At 43.2% G+C, this 15,989-nt stretch overlaps 1 long non-coding RNA gene across 1 annotated transcript in view; it reads left to right on the top strand.

The window, feature by feature from the left end:
- LOC125963537 (uncharacterized) overlaps positions 1 to 15,989 on the top strand; it is a 1,051,466-nt gene that overhangs the window by 280,123 nt on the left and 755,354 nt on the right. Inside the window, exon 2 of the long non-coding RNA XR_007475611.1 lies at positions 11,488 to 11,541. This is a non-coding gene — a long non-coding RNA (uncharacterized LOC125963537). The remainder of the gene's footprint in view (positions 1 to 11,487; positions 11,542 to 15,989) is intronic.

The following is a 15,989-nucleotide window of genomic DNA, read 5'->3' as shown; positions in this document are numbered from 1 at the left end:
ATGTACCAGGAAACACCATACACTTCTCCAGAGTGGCTGTTGGCAATTTACATCCCGCCCATCAGCATAACAAGGCTCCCAGTTCTGCATGGCCTGTCCTGACTTTCTGGATTTTACACTTTTTTCAGATGGCCCTTTTGACTGGGGGGGCAGTGAGACTTCATTGTAGTGCAGATTTCCTTTACAAGCTTGCTTGGCTGGCCAAAAAGTGCGTATGCGTTTTTTCCTGAATATATTCAGAAAAAAACGCATACGCACTTTTTGCCCAAGTGCATCATTGTGGACGTTCTGCCTCTTTTCCTATGCTTTACATGGAATTCCAGTCTACCTCCTGAAATCGGTTTCCTGCAATTCTGCCCCACTTTCAAGTCCTCTTGGCAGACTTACTTCAATATATTTTTGGACGATAGCTGTCATTTATAACTCTGCAGGTTTGTGAATTACAGTGCCCCTGAGCTCCTTTCTTCAACTCGCTTTCTTGTGAGCTGGCCGAAACACCGCAGGATTGCTTCAGGCCCTAGTGTGGTTCCGGCATGGCACGCTGAGCCTTTGGTTAATTCCTCTTCCTGGTGGGAAATGAGAGTTAAATTTGCCCGTCCAGACACCTGCAGCTAGTCTCTCATTGGTTCTCCCTATTCCTGTTCATCTTACGCAGAAATTGCAAACTGGGCCAAACAGGTGTTTAAAGGCACTGACTCTCCAAGTTTGGAGAGTGTTAGTAAAGCTTCTGGAATGTTGCACCTGTGTACCAGGGGACGAAAACTGAGACACATTTGAACACGTTTCCCGATCACACGGTGGATCATACTCTGGGTTCCACATGCATGTTTTAGCTGAAGGAAGAATCTCTTAAACCTGGAGAGTTGAGACCCATGGAATGGGTACCATGCAATATGATTTCAAAGGGTCTGCATTTGCTCACCGAACCTCACCAATCCTATCACTGCTACGTTTATGCAGCTGTACACACGCCTGATTCTCTTTCGGAGACATATAAATCCATAGGTTTTAAGATTCTTACTAGTCAGGTATATGCTTACGTGTTTAATATGGGATGTTGAGTCCACTTCGCTGAGCAAGGAGTAGCTCTTGGCTATTACATATTTGGCTTATGGAACGGTATCTGTGCTCATTTCAATCTCTGGTTTTATGCAGCACCCCAACTCACCTTTCCCCTTAAGCAAGAATAAGTTGGTTTTCTACATTTGAGACCCTGTTCTCTTTTGTAATTCAGTTCCTGTGTAGCCAAGTTTATATTCCGTGTAGTAGTGATATCTTATGATGTTTCTTTTTCTGTGTGACTTATTTCACTTAGAATCATCGTACCTGTATCTCTCATTATGCTGCTACGGGCCTGATGACATAGATTTCATTGCTGAGTGATATTGCATTGTACGTAAGTACCATAACTTCTTTATCCATTTTTTGCTTTCTGTGATATTGAACTTGTACCGTAAACGAGGTTCTTGTTAACAGAGCCATCCCAAAATTTGGAGTGGCTGTGTCTTTTTGATTTTAATTTCCCTAATCTATAGGACCATAAGTGGAAGTGCCCTAGGCTCTGTTGCTTTGTTTTTTAGATGTTTCAGGAAACACCATACACTTGTCCAGAGTGGCTGTTGGCAATTTACATCCCGCCCATCAGCATAACAAGGCTCCCAGTTCTCCATTTGCCTGTCCTGTCTTTCTGTATTTTACACTTTTTTCAGATGGCCCTTTTGATCTGGGGGCAGTGAGACTTCATTGTAGTGCAGATTTCCTTTGCAAGCTTGCTTGGGTGGCAAAGAGTGCGTATGCTTTTTTTCCTGAATATATTCAGGAAAAAACGCATACGCCCTTTTTGGCCAAGTGCATCATTGTGGACGTTCTGCCTCTTTTCCTATGCTTTACATGGAATTCCAGTCTACCTCCTGAAATCGGTTTCCTGCAATTCTGCCCCACTTTCAAGTCCTCTTGGCAGCCTTACTTCAATATATTTTTGGACAATAGCTGTCATTTATAACTCTGCAGGTTTGTGAATTACAGTGCCCCTGAGCTCCTTTCTTCAACTCCCTTTCTTGTGAGCTGGCCGCAACACCGCAGGATTGCTTCAGGCCCTAGTGTGATTCCGACACGGCACGCTTAGCCTTTGGTTAATTCCTCTTCCTGGTGGGAAATGAGAGTTAAATTTGCCCGTCCAGACACCTCCAACTAGTCTCTGATTGGTTCTCCCTATTCTTGTTCATCTTACGCAGAAATTGCAAACTGGGCCAAACAGGAGGTTAAAGGCACTGACTCTCCAAGTTTGGAGAGTGTTAGTAAAGCATCTGGAATGTTGCACCCGAGTACCATTGGACGAAAACTGAGACACATTTGAACACGCTGCCCGATCACATGGTGGATCATACTCTGGGTTCCACATGCATGTTATAGCTGAAGGAAGAATCCCTTAAACCTGGAGAGTTGAGAACCGTGGAATGGGTACCATGCAATATGACTTCAAAGGGTCTGCATTTGCTCACCAAACCTCACCAATCGAATCACTGCTGCATTTGTGCCGCTGTACACACGCTTGATTCTCTTTCGGAGACATATAAATCCATAGGTTTTAAGATTCTTACTAGTCAGGTATATTCTTAGTCGTTTAATATGGGGTGTTGAGTCCACTTCGTTGAACAAGGAGTAGCTCTTGTCTATTACATATTTGGCTTATGGAACGGTATCTGTGCTCATTTCAATCTCTGGTTCTATGCAGCACCCCAACTCACCTTTCCCCTTAAGCAAGCATAAGTTGGTTTTCTACAGTTGAAACCCTGTTCTGTTTTGTAATTCAGTTCCTGTGTAGCCAAGTTTCCATTCTGTGTAGTAGTGATATCTTATGATGTTTCTTTTTCTGTGTGACTTATTTCACTTAGAATCATCGTACCTGAAACCACTCATTATGCTGCTTCGGGCCTGATGACATAGATTTTGTTGCTGAGTGATATTGCATTGTATGTAAGTAGCACAACTTCTTTATCCATTTTTCGCTTTCTGTGATATTGAACTTGTACCGTAAATGCGGTTCTTGTAAACAGAGCCGTCCCAAACTTTGGGGTGGCTGTGTCGTTTTGATTTTAATTGCCCTAAGCTATAGGACCATAAGTGGAAGTGCCCTAGGCTCTGTTGCTTTGTTTTTTGGATGTATCAGGAAACACCACACACTTCTCCAGAGTGGCTGTTGGCAATTTACATCCCGCCCATCAGCATAACAAGGCTCCCATTTCTCCATGGCCTGTCCTGCCTTTCTGGATTTTACACTTTTTTCAGATGGCCCTTTTGACCGGGGGGGAAGTGAGACTTCATTGTAGTGCAGATTTCTATTGCAAGCTTGCTTGTTTGGCCAAAAAGTGCGTATGCGTTTTCTCCTGAATATATTCAGGAAAAAACGCATACGCCCTTTTTGGTCAAGTGCATCATTGTGGACGTTCTGCCTCTTTTCCAATGCTTTACATGCAATTCCAGTCTACCTCCTGAAAGCCGTTTCCTGCAATTCTGCCCCGCTTTCAAGTCCTCTTGGCAGCCTTACTTCAATATATTTTTGGACGATAGCTGTCATTTATAACTCTGCAGGTTTGTGAATTACAGTGCCCCTGAGCTCCTTTCTTCAACTCGCTTTCTTGTGAGCTGGCTGCAACACTGCAGGATTGCTTCAGGCCCTAGTGTTGTTCCGGCATGGCACGCTGAGCCTTTGGTTAATTCCTCTTCCTGGTGGGAAATGAGAGTTAAATTTGCCCGTCCAGACACCTCCAGCTAGTCTCTCATTGGTTCTCCCTATTCCTGTTCATCTTACGCAGAAATTGCAAACTGGGCCAAACAGGAGGTTAAAGGCACTGACTCTCCAAGTTTGGAGAGTGTTAGTAAACCGTCTGGAATGTTGCACCTGAGTTCCAGGGGACGGAAAATGAGACACATTTGAACACGTTTCCCGATCACACGGTGGATCATACTCTGGGTTCCACATGCATGTTTTAGCTGAAGGAAGAATCCCTTAAACCTGGAGAGTTGAGACCCATGGAATGGGTACCATGCAATATGACTTCAAAGGGTCTGCATTTGCTCACCGAACCTCACCAATCCTATCACTGCTGCGTTTATGCCGCTATAAACATGCTTGATTCTCTTTCGGAGACATATAAATCCATAGGTTTTAAGATTCTTACTAGTCAGGTATATTCTTAGGCGTTTAATATGGGGTGTTGAATCCACTTCATTGAGCAAGGAGTAGCTCTTGTCTATTACATATTTGGCTTATGGAACGGTATCTGTGCTCATTTCAATCTCTGGTTTTATGCAGCACCCCAACTCACCTTTCCCCTTAAGAAAACATAAGTTGGTTTTCTACATTTGAGACCCTGTTCTGGTTTGTAATTCAGTTCCTGTGTAGCCAAGTTTCCATTCCGTGTAGTAGTGATATCTTATGATGTTTCTTTTTCTGTGTGACTTATTTCACTTAGAATCATCGTACCTGAATCCACTCATTATGCTGCTACGGGCCTGATGACATAGATTTCGTTGCTGAGTGATATTGCATTGTATGTAAGTAGCACAACTTCTTTATCCATTTTTCGCTTTCTGTGATATTGAACTTGTACCGTAAACGAGGTTCTTGTAAACCGAGCCGTCCCAAACTTTGGGGTTGCTGTGTCTTTTTGATTTTAATTTCCCTCAGCTATAGGACCATAAGTGGAAGTGCCCTAGGCTCTGTTGCTTTGTTTTTTAGATGTACCAGGAAACACCATACACTTCTCCAGAGTGGCTGTTGGCAATTTACATCCCGCCCATCAGCATAACAAGGCTCCCAGTTCTGCATGGCCTGTCCTGACTTTCTGGATTTTACACTTTTTTCAGATGGCCCTTTTGACTGGGGGGGCAGTGAGACTTCATTGTAGTGCAGATTTCCTTTACAAGCTTGCTTGGCTGGCCAAAAAGTGCGTATGCGTTTTTTCCTGAATATATTCAGAAAAAAACGCATACGCACTTTTTGCCCAAGTGCATCATTGTGGACGTTCTGCCTCTTTTCCTATGCTTTACATGGAATTCCAGTCTACCTCCTGAAATCGGTTTCCTGCAATTCTGCCCCACTTTCAAGTCCTCTTGGCAGACTTACTTCAATATATTTTTGGACGATAGCTGTCATTTATAACTCTGCAGGTTTGTGAATTACAGTGCCCCTGAGCTCCTTTCTTCAACTCGCTTTCTGTGAGCTGGCCGAAACACCGCAGGATTGCTTCAGGCCCTAGTGTGGTTCCGGCATGGCACGCTGAGCCTTTGGTTAATTCCTCTTCCTGGTGGGAAATGAGAGTTAAATTTGCCCGTCCAGACACCTGCAGCTAGTCTCTCATTGGTTCTCCCTATTCCTGTTCATCTTACGCAGAAATTGCAAACTGGGCCAAACAGGTGTTTAAAGGCACTGACTCTCCAAGTTTGGAGAGTGTTAGTAAAGCTTCTGGAATGTTGCACCTGTGTACCAGGGGACGAAAACTGAGACACATTTGAACACGTTTCCCGATCACACGGTGGATCATACTCTGGGTTCCACATGCATGTTTTAGCTGAAGGAAGAATCTCTTAAACCTGGAGAGTTGAGACCCATGGAATGGGTACCATGCAATATGATTTCAAAGGGTCTGCATTTGCTCACCGAACCTCACCAATCCTATCACTGCTACGTTTATGCAGCTGTACACACGCCTGATTCTCTTTTGGAGACATATAAATCCATAGGTTTTAAGATTCTTACTAGTCAGGTATATGCTTACGCGTTTAATATGGGATGTTGAGTCCACTTCGCTGAGCAAGGAGTAGCTCTTGGCTATTACATATTTGGCTTATGGAACGGTATCTGTGCTCATTTCAATCTCTGGTTTTATGCAGCACCCCAACTCACCTTTCCCCTTAAGCAAGAATAAGTTGGTTTTCTACATTTGAGACCCTGTTCTCTTTTGTAATTCAGTTCCTGTGTAGCCAAGTTTATATTCCGTGTAGTAGTGATATCTTATGATGTTTCTTTTTCTGTGTGACTTATTTCACTTAGAATCATCGTACCTGTATCTCTCATTATGCTGCTACGGGCCTGATGACATAGATTTCATTGCTGAGTGATATTGCATTGTACGTAAGTACCATAACTTCTTTATCCATTTTTTGCTTTCTGTGATATTGAACTTGTACCGTAAACGAGGTTCTTGTTAACAGAGCCATCCCAAAATTTGGAGTGGCTGTGTCTTTTTGATTTTAATTTCCCTAATCTATAGGACCATAAGTGGAAGTGCCCTAGGCTCTGTTGCTTTGTTTTTTAGATGTTTCAGGAAACACCATACACTTGTCCAGAGTGGCTGTTGGCAATTTACATCCCGCCCATCAGCATAACAAGGCTCCCAGTTCTCCATTTGCCTGTCCTGTCTTTCTGTATTTTACACTTTTTTCAGATGGCCCTTTTGATCTGGGGGCAGTGAGACTTCATTGTAGTGCAGATTTCCTTTGCAAGCTTGCTTGGGTGGCAAAGAGTGCGTATGCTTTTTTTCCTGAATATATTCAGGAAAAAACGCATACGCCCTTTTTGGCCAAGTGCATCATTGTGGACGTTCTGCCTCTTTTCCTATGCTTTACATGGAATTCCAGTCTACCTCCTGAAATCGGTTTCCTGCAATTCTGCCCCACTTTCAAGTCCTCTTGGCAGCCTTACTTCAATATATTTTTGGACAATAGCTGTCATTTATAACTCTGCAGGTTTGTGAATTACAGTGCCCCTGAGCTCCTTTCTTCAACTCCCTTTCTTGTGAGCTGGCCGCAACACCGCAGGATTGCTTCAGGCCCTAGTGTGATTCCGACACGGCACGCTTAGCCTTTGGTTAATTCCTCTTCCTGGTGGGAAATGAGAGTTAAATTTGCCCGTCCAGACACCTCCAACTAGTCTCTGATTGGTTCTCCCTATTCTTGTTCATCTTACGCAGAAATTGCAAACTGGGCCAAACAGGAGGTTAAAGGCACTGACTCTCCAAGTTTGGAGAGTGTTAGTAAAGCGTCTGGAATGTTGCACCCGAGTACCATTGGACGAAAACTGAGACACATTTGAACACGCTGCCCGATCACATGGTGGATCATACTCTGGGTTCCACATGCATGTTATAGCTGAAGGAAGAATCCCTTAAACCTGGAGAGTTGAGAACCGTGGAATGGGTACCATGCAATATGACTTCAAAGGGTCTGCATTTGCTCACCAAACCTCACCAATCGAATCACTGCTGCATTTGTGCCGCTGTACACACGCTTGATTCTCTTTCGGAGACATATAAATCCATAGGTTTTAAGATTCTTACTAGTCAGGTATATTCTTAGTCGTTTAATATGGGGTGTTGAGTCCACTTCGTTGAACAAGGAGTAGCTCTTGTCTATTACATATTTGGCTTATGGAACGGTATCTGTGCTCATTTCAATCTCTGGTTTTATGCAGCACCCCAACTCACCTTTCCCCTTAAGCAAGCATAAGTTGGTTTTCTACAGTTGAAACCCTGTTCTGTTTTGTAATTCAGTTCCTGTGTAGCCAAGTTTCCATTCTGTGTAGTAGTGATATCTTATGATGTTTCTTTTTCTGTGTGACTTATTTCACTTAGAATCATCGTACCTGAAACCACTCATTATGCTGCTTCGGGCCTGATGACATAGATTTTGTTGCTGAGTGATATTGCATTGTATGTAAGTAGCACAACTTCTTTATCCATTTTTCGCTTTCTGTGATATTGAACTTGTACCGTAAATGCGGTTCTTGTAAACAGAGCCGTCCCAAACTTTGGGGTGGCTGTGTCGTTTTGATTTTAATTGCCCTAAGCTATAGGACCATAAGTGGAAGTGCCCTAGGCTCTGTTGCTTTGTTTTTTGGATGTATCAGGAAACACCACACACTTCTCCAGAGTGGCTGTTGGCAATTTACATCCCGCCCATCAGCATAACAAGGCTCCCAGTTCTCCATGGCCTGTCCTGCCTTTCTGGATTTTACACTTTTTTCAGATGGCCATTTTGACCGGGGGGGAAGTGAGACTTCATTGTAGTGCAGATTTCTATTGCAAGCTTGCTTGTTTGGCCAAAAAGTGCGTATGCGTTTTCTCCTGAATATATTCAGGAAAAAACGCATACGCCCTTTTTGGTCAAGTGCATCATTGTGGACGTTCTGCCTCTTTTCCAATGCTTTACATGCAATTCCAGTCTACCTCCTGAAATCCGTTTCCTGCAATTCTGCCCCGCTTTCAAGTCCTCTTGGCAGCCTTACTTCAATATATTTTTGGACGATAGCTGTCATTTATAACTCTGCAGGTTTGTGAATTACAGTGCCCCTGAGCTCCTTTCTTCAACTCGCTTTCTTGTGAGCTGGCCGCAACACCGCAGGATTGCTTCATACCCTAGTGTGGTTCCGGCACAGCACGCTGAGCCTTTGGTTAATTCCTCTTCCTGGTGGGATATGAGAGTTAAATTTGCCCGTTCAGACACCTCCAGATAGTCTCTCATGGGTTCTCGCTATTCCTGTTCATTTTCCGCAGAAATTGCAAACTGGGCCAAACAGGAGGTTAAAGGCAGTGACTCTCCAAGTGGGGAGAGTGTTAGTAAACCGTCTGGAATGTTGCACCCGAGTACCAGGGGACGAAAACTGAGACACATTTGAACACATTTCCCGATCACATGGTGGATCATACTCTGGGTTCCACATGTATGTTTTAGTTGAAGGAAGAATCCCTTAAACCTGGAGAGTTGAGACCCATGGAATGGGTACCATGCAATATGAGTTCAAAGGGTCTGCATTTGCTCACCGAACCTCACCAATCCTATCACTGCTGCGTTTATGCCGCTGTAAACATGCTTGATTCTCTTTCGGAGACATATAAATCCATAGGTTTTAAGATTCTTACTAGTCAGGTATATTCTTAGGCGTTTAATATGGGGTGTTGAGTCCACTTCGTTGAGCAAGGAGTAGCTCTTGTCTATTATATATTTGGCTTAAGGAACGGTATCTGTGCTCATTTCTATCTCTGGTTTTATGCAGCACCCCAACTCATCTTTCCCCTTAAGCAAGCATAAGTTGGTTTTCTACATTTGAGACCCTGTTCTGTTTTGTAATGCAGTTCCTGTGTAGCCAAGTTTACATTTCGTGTAGTAGTGATATCTTATGATATTTCTTTTTCTGTGTGACTTATTTCACTTAGAATCATCGTACCTGAATCCACTCATTATGCTGCTACGGGCCTGATGACATAGATTTCATTGCTGAGTGAGATTGCATTGTACGTAAGTACCACAACTTCTTTATCCATTTTTCGCTTTCTGTGATATTGAACTTTTACCGTAAACGAGGTTCTTGTAAACTGAGCCGTCCCAAATTTGAGGTGGCTGTGTCTTTTTGATTTTAATTTCCCTAAGCTATAGGACCATAAGTGGAAGTGCCCTAGGCTCTGTTGCTTTGTTTTTTAGATGTTTCAGGAAACACCATACACTTCTCCAGAGTGGCTGTTGGCAATTTACATCCCACCCATCAGCATAACAAGGCTCCCAGTTCCCCATGGCCTCTCCTGACTTTCTGGATTTTACACTTTTTTTAGATGGCCCTTTGGACCGGGGGGCAGTGAGACTTCATTGTAGTGCAGATTACCTTTGCAAGCTTGCTTGGTTGGTCAAACAGGGCGTATACGTTTTTTCCTGAATATATTCAGGAAAAAACGCATACGCCCTGTTTGGCCAAGTGCATCATTGTGGACGTTCTGCCTCTTTTCCTATGCTTTACATGCAATTCCAGTCTACCTCCTGAAATCGGTTTCCTGCAATTCTGCCCCGCTTTCAAGTTGTCTTGGCAGCCTTACTTCAATATATTTTTGGACGATAGCTGTCATTTATAACTCTGCAGGTTTGTGAATGACAGTGCCCCTGAGCTCCTTTCTTCAACTCGCTTTCTTGTGAGCTGGCCGCAACACTGCAGGATTTCTTCAGGCCCTAGTGTGGTTCCGGCACGTCACGCTGAGCCTTTGGTTAATTCCTATTCCTGGTGGGAAATGAGAGTTAAATTTGCCCGTCCAGACACCTCCAGCTTGTCTCTAATTGGTTCTCCCTATTCCTGTTCATTTTCCGCAGAAATTGCAAACTGGGCCAAACAGGAGGTTAAAGGCACTGACTCTCCAAGTGGGGAGATTGTTAGTAAAGCGTCTGGAAGGTTGCACCCGAGTACCAGGGGACGCAAAATGATACACATTTGAACACGTTTCCCGAACACACGGTGGATCATACTCTGGGTTCCACATGCATGTTTTAGCTGAAGGAAGAATCCCTTAAACCTGGCGAGTTGAGACCCATCGAATGGGTACCATGCAATATGACTTCAAAGGGTCTGCATTTGCTCACCGAACCTCACCAATCCTATCACTGCTGCGTTTATGCTGCTGTACACACGCTTGATTCTCTTTCGGAGACATATAAATCCATAGGTTTTAAGATTCTTACTAGTCAGGTATATCTTACGCATTTAATATGGGATGTTGAGTCCACTTCGCTGAGCAAGGAGTAGCTCTTGGCTATTACATATTTGGCTTATGGAACGGTATCTGTGCTCATTTCAATCTCTGGTTTTATGCAGCACCCCAACTCACCTTTCCCCTTAAGCAAGAATAAGTTGGTTTTCTACATTTGAGACCATGTTCTCTTTTGTAATTCAGTTCCTGTGTAGCCAAGTTTACATTCCGTGTAGTAGTGGTATCTTATGATATTTCTTTTTCTGTGTGACTTATTTCACTTAGAATCATCGTACCTGTATCTCTCATTATGCTGCTACGGGCCTGATGACATAGATTTCATTGCTGAGTGATATTGCATTGTACGTAAGTATCACAACTTCTTTATCCATTTTTTGCTTTCTGTGATATTGAACTTGTACCGTAAACGAGGTTCTTGTTAACAGAGCCGTCCCAAAATTTGGAGTGGCTGTGTCTTTTTGATTTTAATTTCCCTAATCTATAGGACCATAAGTGGAAGTGCCCTAGGCTCTGTTGCTTTGTTTTTTAGATGTTTCATGAAACACCATACACTTCTCCAGAGTGGCTGTTGGCAATTTACATCCCGCCCATCAGCATAACAAGGCTCCCAGTTCTCCATTGCCTGTCCTGCCTTTCTGTATTTTACACTTTTTTCAGATGGCCCTTTTGATCTGGGGGCAGTGAGACTTCATTGTAGTGCAGATTTCCTTTGCAAGCTTGCTTGGGTGGCAAAGAGTGCGTATGCTTTTTTTCCTGAATATATTCAGGAAAAAACGCATACGCCCTTTTTGGCCAAGTGCATCATTGTGGACGTTCTGCCTCTTTTCCTATGCTTTACATGCAATTCCAGTCTACCTCCTGAAATCGGTTTCCTGCAATTCTGCCCCACTTTCAAGTCCTCTTGGCAGCCTTACTTCAATATATTTTTGGACGATAGCTGTCATTTATAACTCTGCAGGTTTGTGAATTACAGTGCCCCTGAGCTCCTTTCTTCAACTCGCTTTCTTTTGAGGTGGCCGCAACACCGCAGGATTGCTTCAGGCCCTAGTGTGGTTCTGGCACTGCACGCTAAGCCTTTGGTTAATTCCTCTTCCTGGTGGGAAATGAGAGTTAAATTTGCCCGTCCAGACACCTCCAGCTAGTGTCTCATTGGTTCTCCCTATTCCTGTTCATTTTGAGCAGAAATTGCAAACTGGGCCAAACAGGAGGTTAAAGGCACTGACTCTCCAAGTAGGGAGAGTGTTAGTAAAGCGTCTGGAATGTTTCACCCGAGTACCAGGGGACGAAAGCTGCGACACATTTGAACACGTTTCCCGATCACATGGTGGATCATACTCTGGGTTCCACATGCATGTTTTAGCTGAAGGAAGAATCCCTTAAACCTTGAGATTTGAGACCCATGGAATGGGTACCATGCAATATGACTTCAAAGGGTCTGCATTTGCTCACCGAACCACACCAATCCTATCAATGCTGCGTTTATGCCGCTGTACACACGCTTGATTCTCTTTCGGAGACACATAAATCCATAGGTTTTAAGGTTCTTACTAGTCAGGTATATTCTTAGGTGTTTAATATGTGTTGTTGAGTCCACTTCGTTGAGCAAGGAGTAGTTCTTGTCTCTTATATATTTGGCTTATGGAATGGTATCTGTGCTTATTTCAATCTCTAGTTTTATGCAGCACCCCAACTCACCTTTCCCCTTAAGCAAGCATAAGTTGGTTTTCTACATTTGACACCCTGTTCTGTTTTGTAATTCAGTTCCTGTGTAGCCAAGTTTACATTCCGTGTAGTAGTGATATCTTATGATGTTTCTTTTTCTGTGTGACTTATTTCACTTAGAATCATCGTACCTGAATCCACTCATTATGCTCCTACGGGCCTGATGACATAGATTTCATTGCCTAGTGATATTGCATTGTACGTAAGTACCACAACTTCTTTATCCATTTTTCGCTTTCTGTGATATTGAACTTGTACTGTAAATGAGGTTCTTGTAAACAGAGCCGTCCCAAACTTTGGGGTGGCTGTGTCTTTTTGATTTTAATTTCCCTAAGCTATAGTACCATAAGTGGATGTGCCCTAGGCTCTCTTGCTTTGTTTTTTAGATGTTTCAGGAAACACCATACACTTCTCCAGAGTGGCTGTTGGCAATTTACATCCCACCCATCAGCATAACAAGGCTCCCAGTTCTCCATGGCCTGTCCTGCCTTTCTGGATTTTATACTTTTTTCAGATGGCCCTTTTTTCCGGGGGGCAGTGAGACTTCATTGTAGTGCAGATTTCCTTTGCAAGCTTGCTTGGTTGGCCAAAAAGGGCGTATGCGTTTTTTCCTGAATATATTCAGGAAAAAATGAATATGCCCTTTTTGGCCAAGTGCATCATTGTGGACGTTCTGCCTCTTTTCCTATGCTTTACATGCAATTCCCGTCTACCTCCTGAAATCGGTTTCCTGCAATTCTGCCCCGCTTTCAAGTCCTCTTGGCAGCCTTACTTCAGTATATTTTTGGACGATAGCTGTCATTTATAACTCTGCAGGTTTGTGAATTACAGTGCCCCTGAGCTCCTTTCTTCAACTCGCTTTCTTGTGAGCTGGCCGCAACACCGCAGGATTGCTTCAGGCCCTAGTGTGGTTCCGGCACGGCACGCTGAGCCTTTGTTTAATTCCTCTTCCTGGTGGGAAATGAGAGTTAAATTTGCCCGTCCAGACACCTCCAGCTAGTCTCTCATTGGTTCTCCCTATTCCTGTTCATCTTCCGCAGAAATTGAAACTGGGCCAAACAGGAGGTTAAAGGCACTGACTCTCCAAGTGGGCGGAGTGTTAGTAAAGCATCTGAAATGTTGCACCCAAGTACCAGAGGACAAAAACTGAGACACATTTGAACATGTTTCCCGATCACATGGTGGATCATACTTTGGGTTCCACATGCATGTTTTAGATGAAGGAAGAATCCCTTAAACCTGAAGAGTTGAGACCCATGGAATGGGTACCATGCAATATGACTTCAAAGGGTCTGCATTTGCTCACTGAACCTCACCAATCCTATCACTGCTGCGTTTATACCGCTGTACACACACTTGATTCTCTTTTGGAGACATATAAATCCATAGGTTTTAAGATCCTTACTAGTCAGGTATATTCTTAGGCGTTTAATATGGTGTGTTCAGTCCACTTCGCTGAGCAAGGAGTAGCTCTTGTCTATTACATATTTGGCTTATGGAACGGTATCTGTGCTAATTTCAATCTCTTGTTTTATGTAGCACCCCAACCCACCTTTCCCCTTAAGCAAGCATAAGTTGGTTTTCCACATTTGAGACCCTGTTCTGTTTTGTAATTCAGTTCCTGTGTAGCCAAGTTTACATTCCGTGTATTAATGATATCTTATGATGTTTCTTTTTCTGTGTGACTTATTTCACTTAGAATCATCGTACCTGAATCCACTCTTTATGCTGCTACGGGCCTGATGACATAGATTTCATTGCTGAGTGATATTGCATTGTACGTAAGTACCACAACTTCTTTATCCATTTTTCGCTTTCTGCGATATTGAACTTGTACCGTAAACGAGGTTCTTGTAAACAGAGCCGTCCCAAACTTTGGGGTGGCTGTGTCTTTTTGATTTTAATTTCCCTAAGCTATAGGACCATAAGTGGAAGTGCCCTAGGCTCTGTTGCTTTGCTTTTTAGATATTTCGGGAAACACCATACACTTCTCCAGAGTGGCTGTTGGCAATGTACATCCCGCCCATCAGCATAACAAGGCTCCCAGTTCTGCATGGCCTGTCCTGCCTTTCTGGATTTTACACTTTTTTCAGATGGCCCTTTTGACCGGGGGGCAGTGAGACTTCATTGTATTGCAGATTTCCTTTGCAAGCTTGCTTGGTTTGCCAAAAACGGCGTATGCGTTTCTTCCTGAATATATTCAGGAAAAAATGCATACGCCCTTTTTGGCCAAGTGCATCATTGTGGACGTTCTTCCTCTTTTCCTATGCTTTACATGCAATTCCAGTCTACCGCCTGAAATCAGTTTCCTGCAATTCTGCCTTGCTGTCAGTGCCTCTTCATAGCCTTACCTCAGTATACTTTTGGAAAATAGTTGGCCTTTATAACTCTGCAGGTTTTTGAATTGCAGTGGCCCTTAGCTCTAATTTTCAGTTCTTATTTTTGTGATCTTTCCTCATATCCACAGGAGTTCTTCAGGCCCTATTCTTCTTCTGGGGCGCCTTGCTCTGCCTTTGGTTAATTCTTCTTCCTGATGTGAAATTAGAGTGACATATGCCCATTGAAACCGCTACAGCTATTTTCTCACTGGTTCCCCCTATTTCCATTCATCCTCCGCTCTAACTGCAGACTGTGCGATACCGGAACTTAAAGGCATTGACTCTCCATGTGGAGATGTTGTTAGTAAAGTGGCTGGAATGTTGATCCGGAGCCCCAGGAGAGGAAAATGAGGTGCGTTTTAGAAACCTTTCCCAATCATATGGTATACCATCCGCTGGATTTCCCATGCATGGTTTAGCTGTAGGAAGATTCCCTTCAACCTGGAGTGTTGGGACCCTTGGAATGAGTAGCATGAAGTATTGCATTAAACTTTCGGCAGTTGCTCACCAAAGCTCACCAATCCTCTCAGCCCCAAGTGTCCAGCCTTATGTCTTATCCAGCTGTGGGTTTATATGTGGTCATTCCAGGTTGCATCACAGCCCCTGAGCAAATTTTGTAAGAATTTTTCTCTCTTTCATTGTTTCTGCGTTTTGGTTTTAAAATTTATTTCTATAATGGGGTTTAGCTCATTTTCACTGCTGTGTTTGTGCCACTCTGCGCACACTTGATTCCCTTATGGAGATATATCAATACATGGGTTTTAAGATTCTTATTACTCAGATATATTTCTCTGCGATGTATAGGGTGTGTTGAGGCCAGTTCATTGAGCAAGGTGTAGATCTTGTCTAATACCTATTTGGTTTATTGAACGGTATCTGTGCTAATTTCAAACTCTGGTTTTATGCATCACCCCACCTCTCCTTTCCCCTTAAGCTGACATAAGTGTGTTTTCTAAATGTGAGACACTGTTCTGTTTTGTAATTCACTTTTTGTGCAGCCATATTTATCCTCCCTCTATAAGTGATATCTTATGATATGTTTCTTTTTCTGTTTGACTTATTTCAAGTAGTATTATCGGACCTAAATCCACTCTTTATCCTTCTACTAGCCTTATTACATTGATTTCATGGTGAAGAGATATTCCATTGTACATAAGTACCACATTTTCTTTATCCATTGTTCTCTTTCCTGGGATATTTAAGGTGTACTGAAGTTGAGGTTCTTGTAAACAGAGTAGCCCTAAACTGTGGTGTGCTTGTGTCTTGTTGATTTTTAGACTTCCCTAGATATACTTCCATGATTGGAAGTGCCCTATGCTCTGTAGCTCTGTTTTTTAGATGATTTAGGAACAACCATACA

This window comes from Orcinus orca, chromosome 2 (assembly GCF_937001465.1).
Source record: "Orcinus orca chromosome 2, mOrcOrc1.1, whole genome shotgun sequence".
Taxonomy (NCBI): domain Eukaryota; kingdom Metazoa; phylum Chordata; class Mammalia; order Artiodactyla; family Delphinidae; genus Orcinus; species Orcinus orca.
The sequence above is the reverse complement of the archived record's forward strand: the minus strand, read 5'-3'. Positions and strand labels throughout refer to the sequence as shown.